General features: G+C 50.2%; 2 protein-coding genes across 4 annotated transcripts in view; one reads left to right on the top strand and one right to left on the bottom strand.

Moving 5' to 3' along the window:
- The window catches only part of FAT2 (FAT atypical cadherin 2), an 83,180-nt gene extending 82,522 nt beyond the window's left edge, over nucleotides 1–658 (bottom strand). Inside the window, exon 1 of one of the 2 annotated variants that reach the window (XM_027605684.2) lies at nucleotides 543–658. The gene's annotated coding sequence lies outside the window, so the exon portion shown is untranslated. The remainder of the gene's footprint in view (nucleotides 1–542) is intronic. The other variant, XM_027605685.2, reaches the window with a different exon arrangement.
- Nucleotides 1–15,375, top strand: part of SLC36A1 (solute carrier family 36 member 1) — a 252,623-nt gene that overhangs the window by 136,946 nt on the left and 100,302 nt on the right. The gene's annotated exons all lie outside the window — the stretch shown is intronic.

The raw sequence follows: 15,375 nt of genomic DNA, 5'->3' as shown, positions 1-15,375 counted from the left end.
GGTTATCTGACTGTCCTGCAGGCCCTCCTTCCCTCCTCCACACCAGGTGGCTTTTCTGTAATAGGACTCCTTTGCCCCCCTGGACACACACAAGAAGCCAGCACTTCTTGGTGCCCTGGCCCCAGCACTTCTCCCCCTAAAACCAGGCAGGAAAATGTCACCACATCCCCTGGAAGGCTCATCTTCAGAAAGCCTATGCGGAGACTTTCATTCTTCCAAGGACACGACTCCAACTTTTCACACGTGCAAATATGACCTTGCTCCTTCATGAGATCAAAATCCTGGCCTTGTCCATTCCTGGGCCAGAAACCCCAGCCTGCAGGCTTGGACTGGCTACATCTCTGGCTTCAGTCAGCGTACCTAGGCACCCGGGGCCCAGGTGTCCCTTCCCTACCGCCACCATGCCTGCCCCTTTCAAATCCTGGTCAGGTCCCCACCGTCCAAGAGCCTTGGAACGCCCCCACCCGCTCTGGAACAAGGCACAAGAATGGATTCGCTTTGCAACCCCCTCCCACAACCTCCCATCCTCCAGCAGTCCTTACCTATGCCCTTCAGGTAGGGGAGGGTGCCCCAGGGTGGGCTGCTGGGCTGGAGCCCTTTCCACACGCACCAGGCTGACAGGCTCCCGAGGGAGGTGCAGAGACTCAGAGCAGGAAAGCCCGACGCACTCGCACTCCGGAGAGGCTGCTGAGAAAGTTGGAGTAGGTGTGTCCCAGCCCAGGAGGGGGAGGAGGAAAAAGGAGGTGGGCGAATTGAGGCGGATCATCCCCTCCTGCCAGCTCTCTGTCTCACGGAGAGGGAGGGAGGAAGCCAACTGGTTTGTGGCCCAGAACTCACAGTGGGGAATCGAGTCATGGAAAATGACGGCTGGAAAGTTGCTGAGAAATCAGGCCCATCTCCACCTCCCTCCTGGGTTTGACAGAGGGATAAACTGAGGCCCTAGGCAGGTAGTACTCGCGGGGGGACCAACAGAGACCATGAGGGGACTGGGGAAGGACCCGGGTTGCTAAGCTCTCAGCAGTGTTCCCTCCACGTTCCTCCTTGACACTATAGGTCTGAGACACCCCCCCACGCCCCCCAGGCCCAGTTCAAAACCCTGGGGCTGCCACCTACAAGCTCCGTAACCTTGGGGGAAATACTGAGTCAGAGCCTCAGTTTCCTTTTTTGAAAAGATGGGGACAATAAAAACTCTTACTGCATGAGGAGTCAATGAGATAAAGGTTAAATGGAAATCATTTAGCGGAGAAAGTCTCCCGTAAGAGGTGATTCTTCTTTCTGTTACGAGCTGTGACTTTCTCCATAAGCGGCTTAACCTCCCCAAGCTCTGGCTGCCCCATCTGTGAAATGGGGGTACCAAGAATCCCGGCTTCATAAGGTTGTGCAGATTCATGGGATAGATAATGTGTGTAAAGTGCCAAGCACAGGGCCTACATCTCACTGGGAAGCAAGACATCTTAGTTTTGGTATGATTTATGGGGTGCCTCTCTGCTCTGGTTCCCCAGATGACTCTAATGTGCTCCCTGGGCTGAGAACCAGTGTTTTAAGGGAAGGGAAGAAAAGTCAGACAGGAATTAGCCCTCCTCCCTCTCTCGCCGTTGTGCTTCTTAGTTATAGAATGCATTCATTTGCTTGTTTTGCGTGAGGCTCTATACCTACACTCTTCCAGGGACTGTACCTGGTGCTGGGGATATAGAGGTAAATGGAACAGTTCCTGCCCACCCACCCCCCAGCTGAAAATGACTCTACAACCATCCTATCCAATCCCTTCCCCGCTCCCCAGGACTTGCAGCCCCTCTGCAGCTTCCATGGTGAATAGTGAGACTTTGCTTGCATACCTCTAATTATAGGGAGCTCATTACCTCTCCCAGCAGTCAGTTCTGACTCTTGGCATCTTTATCTGATGTTCAGCTGAGCCCCAACCCTTGAACCTGCATAATAAACAAGAATTCTACATATCTTGGGGCACCTGGGTGGCTCAGTCGTTAAGCATCTGCCTTCGGCTCAGGTCATGATCCCGGGGCCCTGGGATGGAGACCCAAATTGGGCTCCCTGATCCGCGGAAAGCCTGCTTCTCCCTCTTCCACTCCCCCTGTTTGTGTTCCCTCTCTCGCTGTCTCTCTCTCTCTAACAAATAAATAAAATCTTAAAAAAAAAAGAATTCTACATATCTTTATTATTACCATTATTATAAGCTATGTGACCCAAGGCAGATGTTTTAAATTTGCTAAGTCTCTGTTTCCTTGATTTTTAAATGGGCTGACAATTCCTGGGGCTGCTCAGAACAGATCTATTTTCTCTGCCATGTGACTACAACTGAGATCTGTTTTTATGGCTAGGATGTGGCTTTCTAGTTTAGGCTGGACCCTAAGGATAACTGGAAGCATTAAGGTTCTGATCTTGGTGCTTATGAAGGAGTAAGGAGGCTCTTGGCTCTTCCCCAGCTCTCAGGAGCTATTCGTTCATGGAGCCACTGTGGGCTGCATGCTCGGGGATCTGTCACCAGCACTGGGGAGGACCACAGTGCCAGGAAGGCTGCCATGGTATGTTGCCCAAGACGTCCAGAGGAGAATCCCCCAGGCCTCTCTCCTGCAAGCTCCCTCAGCCCTGGATGAGAGTCCTGGGGATATGCAGCATGAGGGGAGCTCCAGTGGGAAGACTAACCTGGGCAATTATCCAGCTGACTGATTGCCGCCCAAGTCTCTGAGTCTCGGTCGATTAGGCATTAACCCGAGGGAAGGTGGCTGAGTGGCCCCATGAGCCCTTTGACTAGTCATGTGCGGAATAGCAGGCGGCTGTCTTCCCTCGGGTCCCTATCTAGGCCAAAGCTGGCCTTCAGCCTGTCCAGTGCAGGGCAGCCTGCTGTCTAAGGAGGGAAGGGAGGGATGAATATTGGTATGGATTGCAGAACCCCATAATGCCACTGACATTTATCCCCTCTCCACTTCCCCTGTTACTCCTGACCCAGGCCCTGGTCCTTCTTCCTTCTGGCCCCAGGACCTGACCGGGGCATCTACTGGCCTCTAGTGCCCCGTGCACCAGGGAAATTGGACTCCTCAGGGTCCCCCAAGCATACCTGGAGACTTCTCCAAGACAGCTTCCTGGACATCTAAGATTGTCCCTGTCCATCTTAGTACAACCCATAGGCCACCTCCCCTCTGTGAGCTCCCCCAACCATGCCCCTGACCTGAGTGAGAAGTAATAATAACAATAATAGCTAATCTTTATGTCAGGCACTCAACTCAGCACTCCGCGGGGATTATCTCATTTCTCTGAACACCACCATAGTGGATTAGGCACTGTTATCATGCTCTATTTTTCAGATGAAGAAACTGAAGCGCAGAAAAGCTTTAATTACTTGCCCAAGGTCACAGGTCTAGACTAAGCTAAGTTTCAAGCTCCCTTCTGTCTGAACTCCTGAACCACTGGGCTGCACTGTCCTGGGTCTGTCCACCCCGCTGCAGCCCTCTGACGGAACCTCCTGTGTGACCCTCTGCTTTGGGTTCTACTTCCTATGTGCCTCTCTTCACTTCAGCCTGGCCCGCTCCACTGTAAGCTCCTCAGGGATGGACCTCTGTCTAACTCAGTGGTTCTCCACCAAGACCGCACGTTGGCATCACCGGCATCACCTGGGCTGGCCTGTAGCACCAGTGTTTCCTACACAGCACCAGGCACGTTGCACGCATTAAAAGGAATTACATCTGATCTGAATCATCTGTAGGGACCTCAATTTCCCTATCTCAACAAAGCAGGTGTTGAACTCAGATCTTTAACTCCTAGCTCTGATGTTCTAAAATTCTAATATTCTTGGGGTGCCTGGGTGGCTCAGTCGTTAAGCGTCTGCCTTCGGCTCAGGTCATGATCCCAGGGTCCTGGGATCGAGTCCCACATCGGGCTCCCTGCTCGGCAGGAAGCCTGCTTCTCCCTCTCCCACTCCCCCTGCTTGTGTTCCCGCTCTTTCTATCTCTCTCTCTGTCAAATAAATAAATAAAATCTTTAAAATAAAATAAAATTCTAATAGTCTTTACAAGGATGTTGTCAGCTTCTAAAGAGAGACCTAGCGAATAGTCTCTATCTACTCCCCCTACCTGCCTGAGGAAAGCCGTATTACCCCTGTGGACTGGATGAGCTCTTTCTCCTCCCTCCTAGGTTTTCCTTTCCAGAACAATCTGTCCACATTTGCCGTGGGACAGAGTATAAAGGGGGGAACTGAGCAGTGATGAAAACTCTGACTAGGTGGCCAACTTCAGGGCACCCATAAAGTCTGAAAGCACAGATCATATTATTTTCATTTTCAACGGACTGCACCCTTTTGATTCCTTTTGGGGCAGGCTAAAGTCTCAGGTTTCTTCAGTGAAAATCAGACACAAATCATCAGAGACAGACAGCATATCACAGATGTGTGTGCAGGGTCAGCTGACCAGCATCCAGGCTGGCCCAGGGCTGAGGGGTTCCCAGCGATCGGGACTTTCAGTGCTATGACCAGGACAGTCCCAGGGTGAACTGCTGTGTTCCTGCATTACGCTTATGTGTTGTATACCCAGAGTGGGTGCCCAGTGAGTGGGGTCCACCTGGGAAGACCAGCCTCGAGAGAAGATTCAGCTCACTGGGGACAGCTGGCTGAGGGACTGGCTACTTTGAGACAGCGTGTCAATGAACTTGAAATGCACCTCTCATTTCCAGGGCTGGGGTCCCTTCCATCACACTGCCTTCTCCCTGGAGAGGGTCACACAGCAGGATGGGAATGAGGCTGGGAGATAGGTACAGAGCAGAGACCCTGGAGTCTGGGCTATGGACCTGTGGACAGGAAAGTCTCCAGAGGCCTGGCTGTCAAAGGGACATGATGCCTTTAAGGAGGATGAAGTCATCGGGGGCCGAGGCCACCTGGCTCTGTGAGGGCTGCAGCCTGCAGCCAAGAGCGGGAAGCAGAAGGTGGAAGGCAGGTGGGCCGTGGGGGCCGAGCTTGGGATGTCAGCTCTGCAGCGAACAGACGGGACCCAGCAGGAGTTGGAACAGCCAGCCCTGGCGTTGCCTGGGGTGCTCGGGAATGTAATCAAACACTCAGCAGACCTGCTGGCCATGGGCACCTGGGCACCACCGGGCCCTCCAGCTCATCCTGACCCCCAGCTGGCAGTTCTGACAGGCTCCTGCCAGGAGAAGCGTCCGGCCTTGTTGGCCGGGCTGGTGAGCATGAGCTCATCTGCTGCCAATCCGGCCCTCAGTCAGCCTGCCCCAGGCCGGTGCTGGCAGGTGGGGCTCTGGTGCTGAGAGCTACTGGAGCCAGGCTGGCTGGTTCAGTGGCCTTGGTTAGGTCACCCCAATAGGAAGCTGGGACGGGGGGAGTCACTCTGAGGTCTGGAAACAGAGCCTCTGCTGTTGTCCCCACCTTTACCTGCCCCCAGACTTGGGGCTCAGATGTGGTTCTGGCCAGGGAACCAGTCCCCCTCCCATGTCCCCTTCTCCACAACCATGTACTACATTTCCAGCCTCATCTCCTTTTCTCCCTCTTGTGTAGTAACAACAGCAATAATAATGATTGTGGTAATAGTAACTCACATTTGCTACAATTTATTAAGTGCTAGGCTAAGCATCATCTCCTATGATCCTCAAATAAATCTTCCTGATGAGATACTATTATTTTCATTCTCATTTTGCAGAGGAAGGAACTGAGATTCAGAGAGTTTAAAGTGACTTGTCCAAGGTCGTCACACCCTTAAACGGGAGATCGAGGATTTGAACTCAGTTTATCTACTTCTAAAACCCATGCTTCTATCATGGAAATATTTAACCAAGTGTGAAAGCAAATATTGAGGCCACTCCATTTACTATGAAAGTGGGATGTGTCCCCACTTTAGGCCTGAGTCTGTTGATGGATCTTTTTGCTGCTGCTGCTGCTGCTGCTGCTGCTGCTGCTGATGGGGGGGGGGGGGGGCGGTGATAGTGGCTGGGTTTTTTTCTTCTTATTTGTTTTAATTTTTAAACTGTTTCTAGGAAATAATTGTTGGGTGATGGCTTTATTTAATTCTGGAAGGCAAAAGGGACATAACTGAGGACTCTTCCCAAGGCATATTTTAAGATCTCTGTATCAACATTTATGGAATGACTTTATATACTTTTCTGTTAAACGTTCTTCAAGTAAAACAACTTCATTTATTTAAAAACAAAAAAACAAGAAACACATGCTTCTAGCCTCCCCCCTTATGTGATGCTCCAACCAAATCACAAGATTTGGATCCAAGGACTTGCCACCTGCATTTAGAAAGGCCTCACACTTGATTCAATGCTCCGCTGTATCTGTCTCGGAATCTCAATTGATTTGGCATCAGGTTCCCATCATTGTCACTTTGCACTGGGTCCGGCAGGTGATGCAGCCAGTTGGGCACATGGGCCAGCCTGCTGCTCCCCAGCCTCGACCCAACCCCGTCCCTTTGCTCATGCTGGGCCTCTGTGCAGACTGCCATCCCTCCTGCGTCTACCTGGTTGTGCACCCACCTGGTCCATCACAAGGCTGCCTGCTCACGGGCATCTCTTAATCTCCCCCACCATGCCTCCCCGCCAACTGTGAGGGTTCCTGGGCCCTTGTGGAGCAGACTGCCCTGTTCAGGTCTCACATGAGGTCAGGGAGGGAGATCACTGTGTGGTCCTCATCCCCCTTGCCGTATTTGTCAGGGGAAGGGAGCACAGGGTGAGGTTTGGACTTGAAATTAGATAAATGGATTCAACCCCAGCACTGCCATCTGTGTGTGCAGCTGTGTGGCCTAGGACAAGTTACTTAGCCTCTCTGGGTAGTAATGTCCTCATCTGCCATACGGAGGTAGTAGCGGTTCTTATCTTGCAGGAATTGTCGGGATTAAATAAGGGATGAATCAATAAAACACTAAGCAGGATGCCTGAGGCAAAAAGTGGTTATTTTCTGGATCAGTCTGGTGTCTAATTCATCTATGAATTTCCCATAGCTCTTCACATGGTGCTAAGGAAAGGTGCGAGATGCGGGGGATGGAGAGATGTGAAATTGCTTTGGGGGTGCTGCAGGGCCATGAGTGTCGAGAGGGAGGATGTGATTTTACAGATAAAGACACTGAGGCCTAGTGTCAGCTTTGCTGACCTGTTCAGGGCCTCACAGCCTCCCTTCCTCCCCGCCCTTGGTGCCTGGGTCTCGCTGGGTCACTTGAAGGCCATCAGGGCAGAGGCCCTCAGGGGCAGGAGTCTACTCTCTGCTGCCTGAATTCCAGAGGCAGCTCTGGCAGCCCAGGCAGCCCTGTCTCCCTCAGCAGCCACATTCCAGACATTCTGCCCAGGTTAGGAAGAGGCAGGCCCTCAGGCCGGAACCGAGGCGTCAGGGAGAGGGGCTCAGGTCTCCTGGGAGCAGGAATCACTGGCCACGCCGACTTCTTCAGCACCCCAGGCCCTCCTCACAGGCTGGGCCTCAGGACTGGTTGTCCAGGGAAGGCTGCTCGGGGAAGACAGACTAGTAGCCCAGTAATTTTCTAACTTCAGACTTGTAGGAATCATCTGGTGGGAGCGCGGAGGGGGGATGTTAAAAAGGCACATTCCAGGCCCCACCCCCCATTACAGAGGGGCCGAGGATTCTGCTTCTTAAATGAGCCTCCAAGAGGGTGCATGGCCAGGTTTAAGGGCCGCTGATTCAGTCCCCTGCACAGGTGATCGATGGCACAGCTGAGGTCAGGAGACAGAAGGGGTTGCCTACAGTCACCCGCTCCAAGGCCGTCCTCACAGGAGCCACGGTTCCTTCTGGAAACAGGAAGCGCTCAGACGAAAACTGCACAAGGGCTGGGGAATGCAGAAGTGTGAAGGGCTGGAACAGGGCAGCTCAAAGAAAAGTTAGAAAGATGGGCAATATGTGCCCTTCTCACTCCACCACTGTCCTTGTGTCCTCTACCCACACCCCAGAGACTGCCAACTGGTCTGACTCAGGGGTGGATGGAGCCCCAGCCCCTCCCACTTTGCTCTGGAAATTTGTCTACTGCCTTCATGTTCACTCTCCTGGTGGCTTTCCTTCTCGAGTCACTGTGTATAAGAGAAAGAGCACTGCCTTGGAGTCAGCATGCTGGGCTCAGGTCCCAACTCAGTCACCGCCATGCTGTGTGGTTTTAGGCAAGTTCCTTACCCTCTCTGCCTCCCAAGTTACTCATCTGTACGATGGTGGGCTAGACTAGCTTTTCTCAAAGTGCGCTTCATGGATCAGCTGCACAGAAGCTCCCAGAAACTTGGTTAAAATGCAGATTCTCACACTTCCAACCAGATAAAATGGGCAAAAAAATTTGGAGAAATCTTATTTAAATTTTGCATTTACACAAATAAAACACGATACATTTTTCTCGTGAAATAATAAAACAGTACATTGAGGATTAAAGTTCTCTTTGCCACCACCACAAATACCTTCTCCAAAGGCATTTGGAGTGTACACATCATTTAGGTGTGTAACATTTGTAGATATTTATATTCATACATAAATATACCAAAAGGAAATATATAGCATTTGGAGGGTTTTGTTTGTTTGGGGAAGGAGGGTGGTTGTTAACATAGTACCTTGTGTGTCATCCTGCAACATATTCACTCAACAGTTTGTCTTGGGGTCTTTTCACGGACTACACATAGATCCACCCACACTTGGAGCTCTCCAGGTCATTCTGGGGCTCATTCAAGTTTGAGAACCTCTGAGCTAGATAAACACTGACATCACATCCTGCGAGTCTGATTGTAACATAGAGAAGGGGCAGAGTTAGCAGGATATCTCCCAAGAATGACGGAAAGTCTGGCCTAATTGGAGTGTCCCTGGAACTAGACTCCACCACTTAGATAGGGCCCCCTACTTCCCTTCCCTTCCTCCTATTTCCCTTCCCTTCCCTTCCACTTCCTTCCTTCAGTGCCACACCCTCCTTCCCTTGACAGCCCCTGGTCACCCTGATGTCATCTGTGCAGGTGAGGACTGACTCAGGCTCTCCCTGCCACCCAGAAGGCGGTTTTGCAGGGCTTTTGATGAGGCCTGACTGGTTTGACTTGGTAAGGTAGTTCGTGGTTTCCCAACACCTCCCCTCTAGGGACTTACAAGCACACACCATCTGTCTCTATGGCGAACTCAGGAGCTGTCTGGGTCTAGAGTAGTGACAATCTCTTCACTGTCCTCAAAGTTCTGCCATAGCTGTGGGACCTTGAGCAAGCCCCTCTCCCTCTCAGAGCCCCCCCCCAACGGTAAAATAAGGTTGTAGTCCGTAATCTCTGTGCCTGACAAGTACATCTAGCAAGTGAATCAAGGCAAGTTTTGTTGAATGAATAAAAGTTGAAAAGTCCTTTCCAACTCCCAAGGACAGTGAATTCAAAGCAACCATTATGAATAAAACATTTACTTGTCCATGGCCCTAGACTGGGAACTGAGGAGGACAGAACCCTAGAAAAGAAATGATGCAAACAGCCTAGTTGAGGGTCCATTCATCCAGTCAATCAGTATTTCCCTGGAGTCTAGCATGGGGCAGGAATGGAGGAACCAGGTCAAAGCATTCAAGAAAGGACCAGGGGTCTACTCACATGCCATTGGGGAAGAGTGGAAGTCAGGAGAGAGGCAAATGGAGATTGTGGTCACACAGATTATGGGTCCTGCAGAAAGGTCGGAGAAGAAAGCATTCAGGGGGAAGATGAGGTATACAGAGAGTGAAAGCAGGAGATATAAGTAGGGAGACTGTATGACACATGACGGGCTCTGAATAAATGTTTGCTAAATTGAATAGATAGATTATTATAGAGACAAACTCATGATAAATGGATACATAGAAATAGATGAGGGCATTAAATAGATGACAGAAATAAGCAGATGAAAGTAAGTTAGCAATGCATGGATAGATGGACACACGATGGATGGGTGGATAGACTGGTGGATGGATGGATGAGTGGGTGGATGGATGGGTGAATGGACGGGCAAGCAGAGAGATAGACAATCTTGGTCCAGGATTACTGAATTTTGGATCAGGTATCTAAGTTTAGATTTGAGCCCCTCTGCTTATTGATGTTTACTGGCCATGTAACCAATGAGGGTTTTGTGCTACAAGCAGAGATGATCAGTCCGGTCTGCCCCCATCCCAGGAAATTATGAAAATACTAGATGACAGCTCTGCATAAAGCTGCTTGCAATTGTCAGAGGATAGTGTTTGTAAGCAAATCTAAAGGACTTCTCAGGCCTAGTTATACCTAAATAGGACAATGTGAGAGATTCATAAGGAATATAGTCAATGATATTTTAACAATATGGTGGCGGATGGTGGTTACATTGGTAGTGAGCATAGTATAATGTATAGAGAAGTTGAATCATTACGTTGTACCCTTGAAACTAATGTGACATTGTGTGTCAACTATACTCAAATTTTAAAAAATTTAAAAAAAAAAGTGACTGATAGAGGAATAGATGTGGGAGCTGGAATTTATATGACACACAGTAGGTCCTACTCCATCAAGTAACAGTTGAGCAAACCAAGGGCCTGGTGTTTTGGGACTGCTTGAGGTCGGTGTCTGGCTTACACACTTCTGTCTCGCCATCCAAAGCATGCCATCTTCCCTGACACAGCCCCTCTGCTATGATGCTCAGGTCTGCTTCCCTCTTCAGAATTACCCTGATGATTCAGCCTCGTGGGCAGGGTGCAGAGCCCAGCAGCATCAGGATCACCTGGGTGCCCACGGACAAACACAGATTGTGGGGGTCTTCCCCTGGCCTCTAAGTCAGAGTACTTGGAGGTGCCCAGGTTGAGGGTACCAAGCTGCTGTGGCTTGCACAGTTTCACTGGTTGGTGTCTGGCAGGGTTGAGACTTGAACCCAGCTGTCCTGCTGACTATTCCAGGGCCCCTGCCAGTGCCTCCTGCCCAGGGGCCGGGAAATGGCCCAAATGACCTCTTGATGGCCCTAATCTCTGGGATTTCAGACCCCTCAGCAACTACCAGACACAGCCTCCTCCAATTGCCTAAGGATTCTGAGCTAAGCCCGCTGGCTTTCTCGCGGCTGCTGGTGGGATCCTTGAACACCCAGGGATAAGGGAGGCCTAAGGCAGATAAGTGGTTCTTGCTCCTCCTCCCATCTGGCTGGGCTCAGATGAAGGCCATTCTAATGCCTACAGTAAAGTCCCAGGCATGGAGCCATGGAGCCTTGCAGGAGAAGTACTCGCAGAAACCCCAGGCTTGTTTCCCACAGTTGTTCTCAGCCCTGGGTGCTCATTATAATAACTACCTGGGGGAGGTGTAGGTGGGGGGCTGCCTGGGCCCACCCCCAGAGATTCTGAATGCATCAGGATGAGGTGCAAGCCTGGGCATCAGACCGTGAAGACTCCCTAGGTGGTGCCAGTGTGGGGCCAGAGTTAGGAAGCAGGGCTCAGAGGCATCCCATCCCCAGGGTCTTGCTGTGTTTCCACCTGGAGTATTAGCATTGAATCCCCATTTTCCAGATGAAGAAAATGAGACTCAGAAATGTTGGGCACCATGTCCCAGAGCACATAGTGTGCTCTTTAAAAGGTGCAGAAAAGGGGGCACCTAGGTGGCTCAAGTGGTTAAGCATCCGACTCTTGATTTTCACTCAGGTCATGATCTCAGCGTTGTGAGATCTGTGCTGGGCATGGAGGCTGCTTAAGATTCTCTCTCTCCTTCTCCCGCGGCCCCTCCACCCCCACTGCCCCCACTTGCACTTTCTTTCTCTCAAAAAAAAAAAAAAAGGTACAGAAACCAACCCCACCTGCCTACCTGGTGCAAAAAGGGAATTTAATGCATGGATATGAGCAACACAGAGAATGAATGAGTGCAGGGGTTATAGTTAGACCTCCCCAAACGAGAAGAACCAGAAGGAAGTGGGCAATCCACTCAGGCTGTCACCCCCAGAAGGACAGATGCCCCTCCTCTCAAGATCCAGATTACTTAAGGAGGGTGGAGCTGGCTGAGCTTGGGTCCCTTGCAGGGCTGGGATGAAGGGAGGCTGACCCTGTACTTGTCTGACCCTGAGAGTGAGTGCATCCTTAAATTTTGTACCCTAGGGGCGCCTGGGTGGCTTAGTCATTAAGCGTCTGCCTTCAGCTCAGGTCATGGTCCCAGGGTCCTAGGATCGAACCCCGCATCGGCTCCCTGCTACGCGGGAAGCCTGCTTCTCCCTCTCCCACTCCCCCTGCTTGTGTTCCCTCTCTCGCTGTGTCTCTCTCTGTCAGATAAATAAATAAAATCTTTAAAAAAAAATTTTTGCACCCTAGGTGTCGTAGACACCTGGTGCCCTTCACCCTAGTGCTGGGCTGGGTCCCAGGCCTGCACCTTGGCCCAGAGTGGAGGGCACTTAGAGTGACAGCCCACTGAGACTGCATCAAATAGCCACTGGATGCCTCTCCAAAGGACACTGGGATGCTGTTAGTGAGAGGAGAGAAATATATGCTGGGCAGGTGAAAATACAGGGGCTCATGCCCAGGCTTTAGAGCAGAGCAGTTAAAAACATGACTCTGGAGTTGACTGACTTTGGATTTAAATGCAGGGTCTCCCCTTAATATTTACTTGGCTTCAGACAAATCAGCTTGCTCTCTGAGCCTCGATGTGATTATCTACAAAATGATGCTAATAGTGGTACTGTCTATTGGTCTCTGTCTTCTAGCCCTTCATTCCATGTCCTCACCCTTACACCAGTGTTCTCAAATTTTCCAGTGAGGTCACCTAACTGCAAGGGAGAGTGGACTTGGGTCCCTGGGGGCCTGGGTATAGAGTCTGAAGCCACACACAGCAAGTACTACCTTCTCTGAAACACACAGCAGCCGTACCACCAGCAAGTCCACGTGGGGCATAGACCCCAGGAAGCCAGTGCCTATGTCCACACATGGTCATAGCAATGTCACTCATAAAATCCAAACACTGGACACAAGTTGAATGTCCACTGGTAGTAAGATAGGTAAATGGAGCAATACTGCATGACCAGAAAACTAGCAAACCCCCGCCACACGTAATGACACGGATGTCTCTCAGACAACATGTGGAGAGAAGGAAGCCAGACCCCAGACAGCGTCTGCTCTAGAATACGTGGAGCTCAGGATCGGGCAAGACTAATACTTTGAGCAGTACTATAAAGATCAGTGAACTTTACTGTATGTAATGCCCATGAAAAAATTTCTTAATTTAAAGAAAAGAAAAAGTATATAATTTTTGCAATCTATCCAAATACGTTTGTGCTTACTTTAACAATGATTTCTTCCGAAACATCTCAGTAAAATGGACTCTCCTGGAATATAGGTCTTGTTTGTTGGGTGTATTTCAGCCCCCCCTTCCGGGTGCCCACCTGCCCTTGTAGGCACACTCCCTGGTTAAGAAGCTCCCCACCCCCACTCCAATTGGCATGATTTCCATAAGCCTAGGAAGCCATGAGTTGCAAACTAATGATCCATGAGCCACAATCACCCCTCCTCATGTTCTATTTGACCTGCTCTTTTTTTTAATCTTTAATTTAAAAAAAAGCCTTAATTCATTGCCAATTTTTAAAAATTGAGAACTTCTACAGAAAAACCCAGGCTTCTCTTGAAAGTTTGGATGATCTCAAAAAGGGGCATGTGCGCAGCAAAGCTCTAGAGCTCGGATGCTGCACATTTTCAATGGGATGCAAGTGTGTGAGTCGCCCCCAGGCTCCCAGTCCCACCCAGCCTGCCTCGCTCATTCTCTCAGAGTCTTCCCTGGCTCCTACTAGTGTTTGAGTGTGTGTCCTTGCTCTCACCTCTGGCTCAAACCTCTGCTACTCCCCATCCAAGTCCTTCCCTGGCTTCCAAGTCCCTCCTTCTGAAAGCCTCCCAGAAAGGCCACCCAACACTGTCCTCTCCCCACCTGTTTGTGTACTACGCACGGTATTACATTTGTAAATGATTGAAGAAATCGAATCAAGTGTGGTATTTTGTAATGTATGTAGCTGAAACCTCTGCATCTATACATAGTTTTATCGGAAGGCAGTCACAATTGTTCATTATGGATTGTCTGTAACTGCTGGTACCAGGGCAAGGTGAGGAGCTGCACAGACACAGTATGGCCCACAAAGCATAAAATACTTACTATGTGGCTTTTTACGGAAGAAGTGAGCCGAGCCCTGCTCTGGCTCCCACCTTCTACAGGACTGTTGCTGGGTCTCCCTTACATACTTTACTGTTTGGCTCATGTGGTAATTTGCCCTGTCTTATAGTCTTTAATGAGATTGTGTCATAGGTCTCCTTCATACCACTCCCTCATGGTCTTCACTCTGGTGGAGCAAATTGTTCTCTGCCTTAGGGGGTGGGAAAGCAGGAAGAGCCTGACCCCCTGAAAGTGGATTCAGAAAGACTCTGAGGAAGATGTCCAAGCTAAAACACCTATTTCCTCTTTTAATTGTCCCTGCTTACAGGAACCCTAGGACCCCAAGTCACTCTCCCTGGAAGGAACGTCAGAGCACCTTTCTTTCTTTTTATTTTTTTAAGATTTTATTTATTTATTTGGGGGAGAGAGAGAGCACATGGGGGGAGGACCAGAGGGAGAGGGACAAGCAGACTCTGTGCTGCACGTGGAGCCTGACGCGGTGCTCCATTTACAACCCTGAGATCATGACCTGAGCTGAAACCAAGAGCCAGATACTTAACTGGCTGAGCTACCCAGGCGCCCCTTCGGAGCATCTTTCATCCATCCATCCATCCATCCACCCACTCACTCATCCGACACTATTAGTTGTCCCTGGTGTGGTGCTGGTTTAGACTGCAGGCTAAAACTTGGTTTCTGCCCCCAAGGAACATAGAGCTAAGTGGGTGAGACAGATGTCTAAAGACAAAGTTGTATTTTGGTGTGAAAATCCTTAGAGCGAGATGTGAGCACACAGCCAAAAGAGATGCTAACTCTAATTCTTTAATTTGCACCTGAAGAAAATGAGGCTAACCAGAGAAGGGCAAGAAGTTTGCCCACAGTCACACTGCATGTTAGTGACAGAACTGGAAAAAGATCCTTCCCCAACTTCCACTTCTTGGCACTTGACTTTTTCATTCCTTCTTTCAGTCACTCAGTCAACAAATAGTATGGAGTTCCTCCCAAATGCCAAGCCCTCCTTTGGGTGCTGGGCATGCAGTCGTGAGCAAGACAGACAGACACACGTCCTACCTGCCAGAGCTTCCACTGGGGGCTGAAGACAGAAAATAGACACATCAGCAAATCAATCGGATGATTTTAGTGAGCTGTGTGCTCTAGAGAAAATAAAGCAGAGGGGCACCTCTGTTAACTGACTGTTAACGCAGTCAGTTAAGCGTTTGCCTTCAGCTCATGTGTGATCTCAGAGTCCTGGGATCGAGCCCTGCGTCGGGCGCCCTGCTCAGCAGGGAGCCTGCTTCTCCCTCTGTCCCTCTCCCCACCAGCCCCCAC

This window comes from Zalophus californianus, chromosome 5 (assembly GCF_009762305.2).
Source record: "Zalophus californianus isolate mZalCal1 chromosome 5, mZalCal1.pri.v2, whole genome shotgun sequence".
NCBI lineage: Eukaryota > Metazoa > Chordata > Mammalia > Carnivora > Otariidae > Zalophus > Zalophus californianus.
This window is presented reverse-complemented; position numbering and strand designations above follow the sequence as displayed.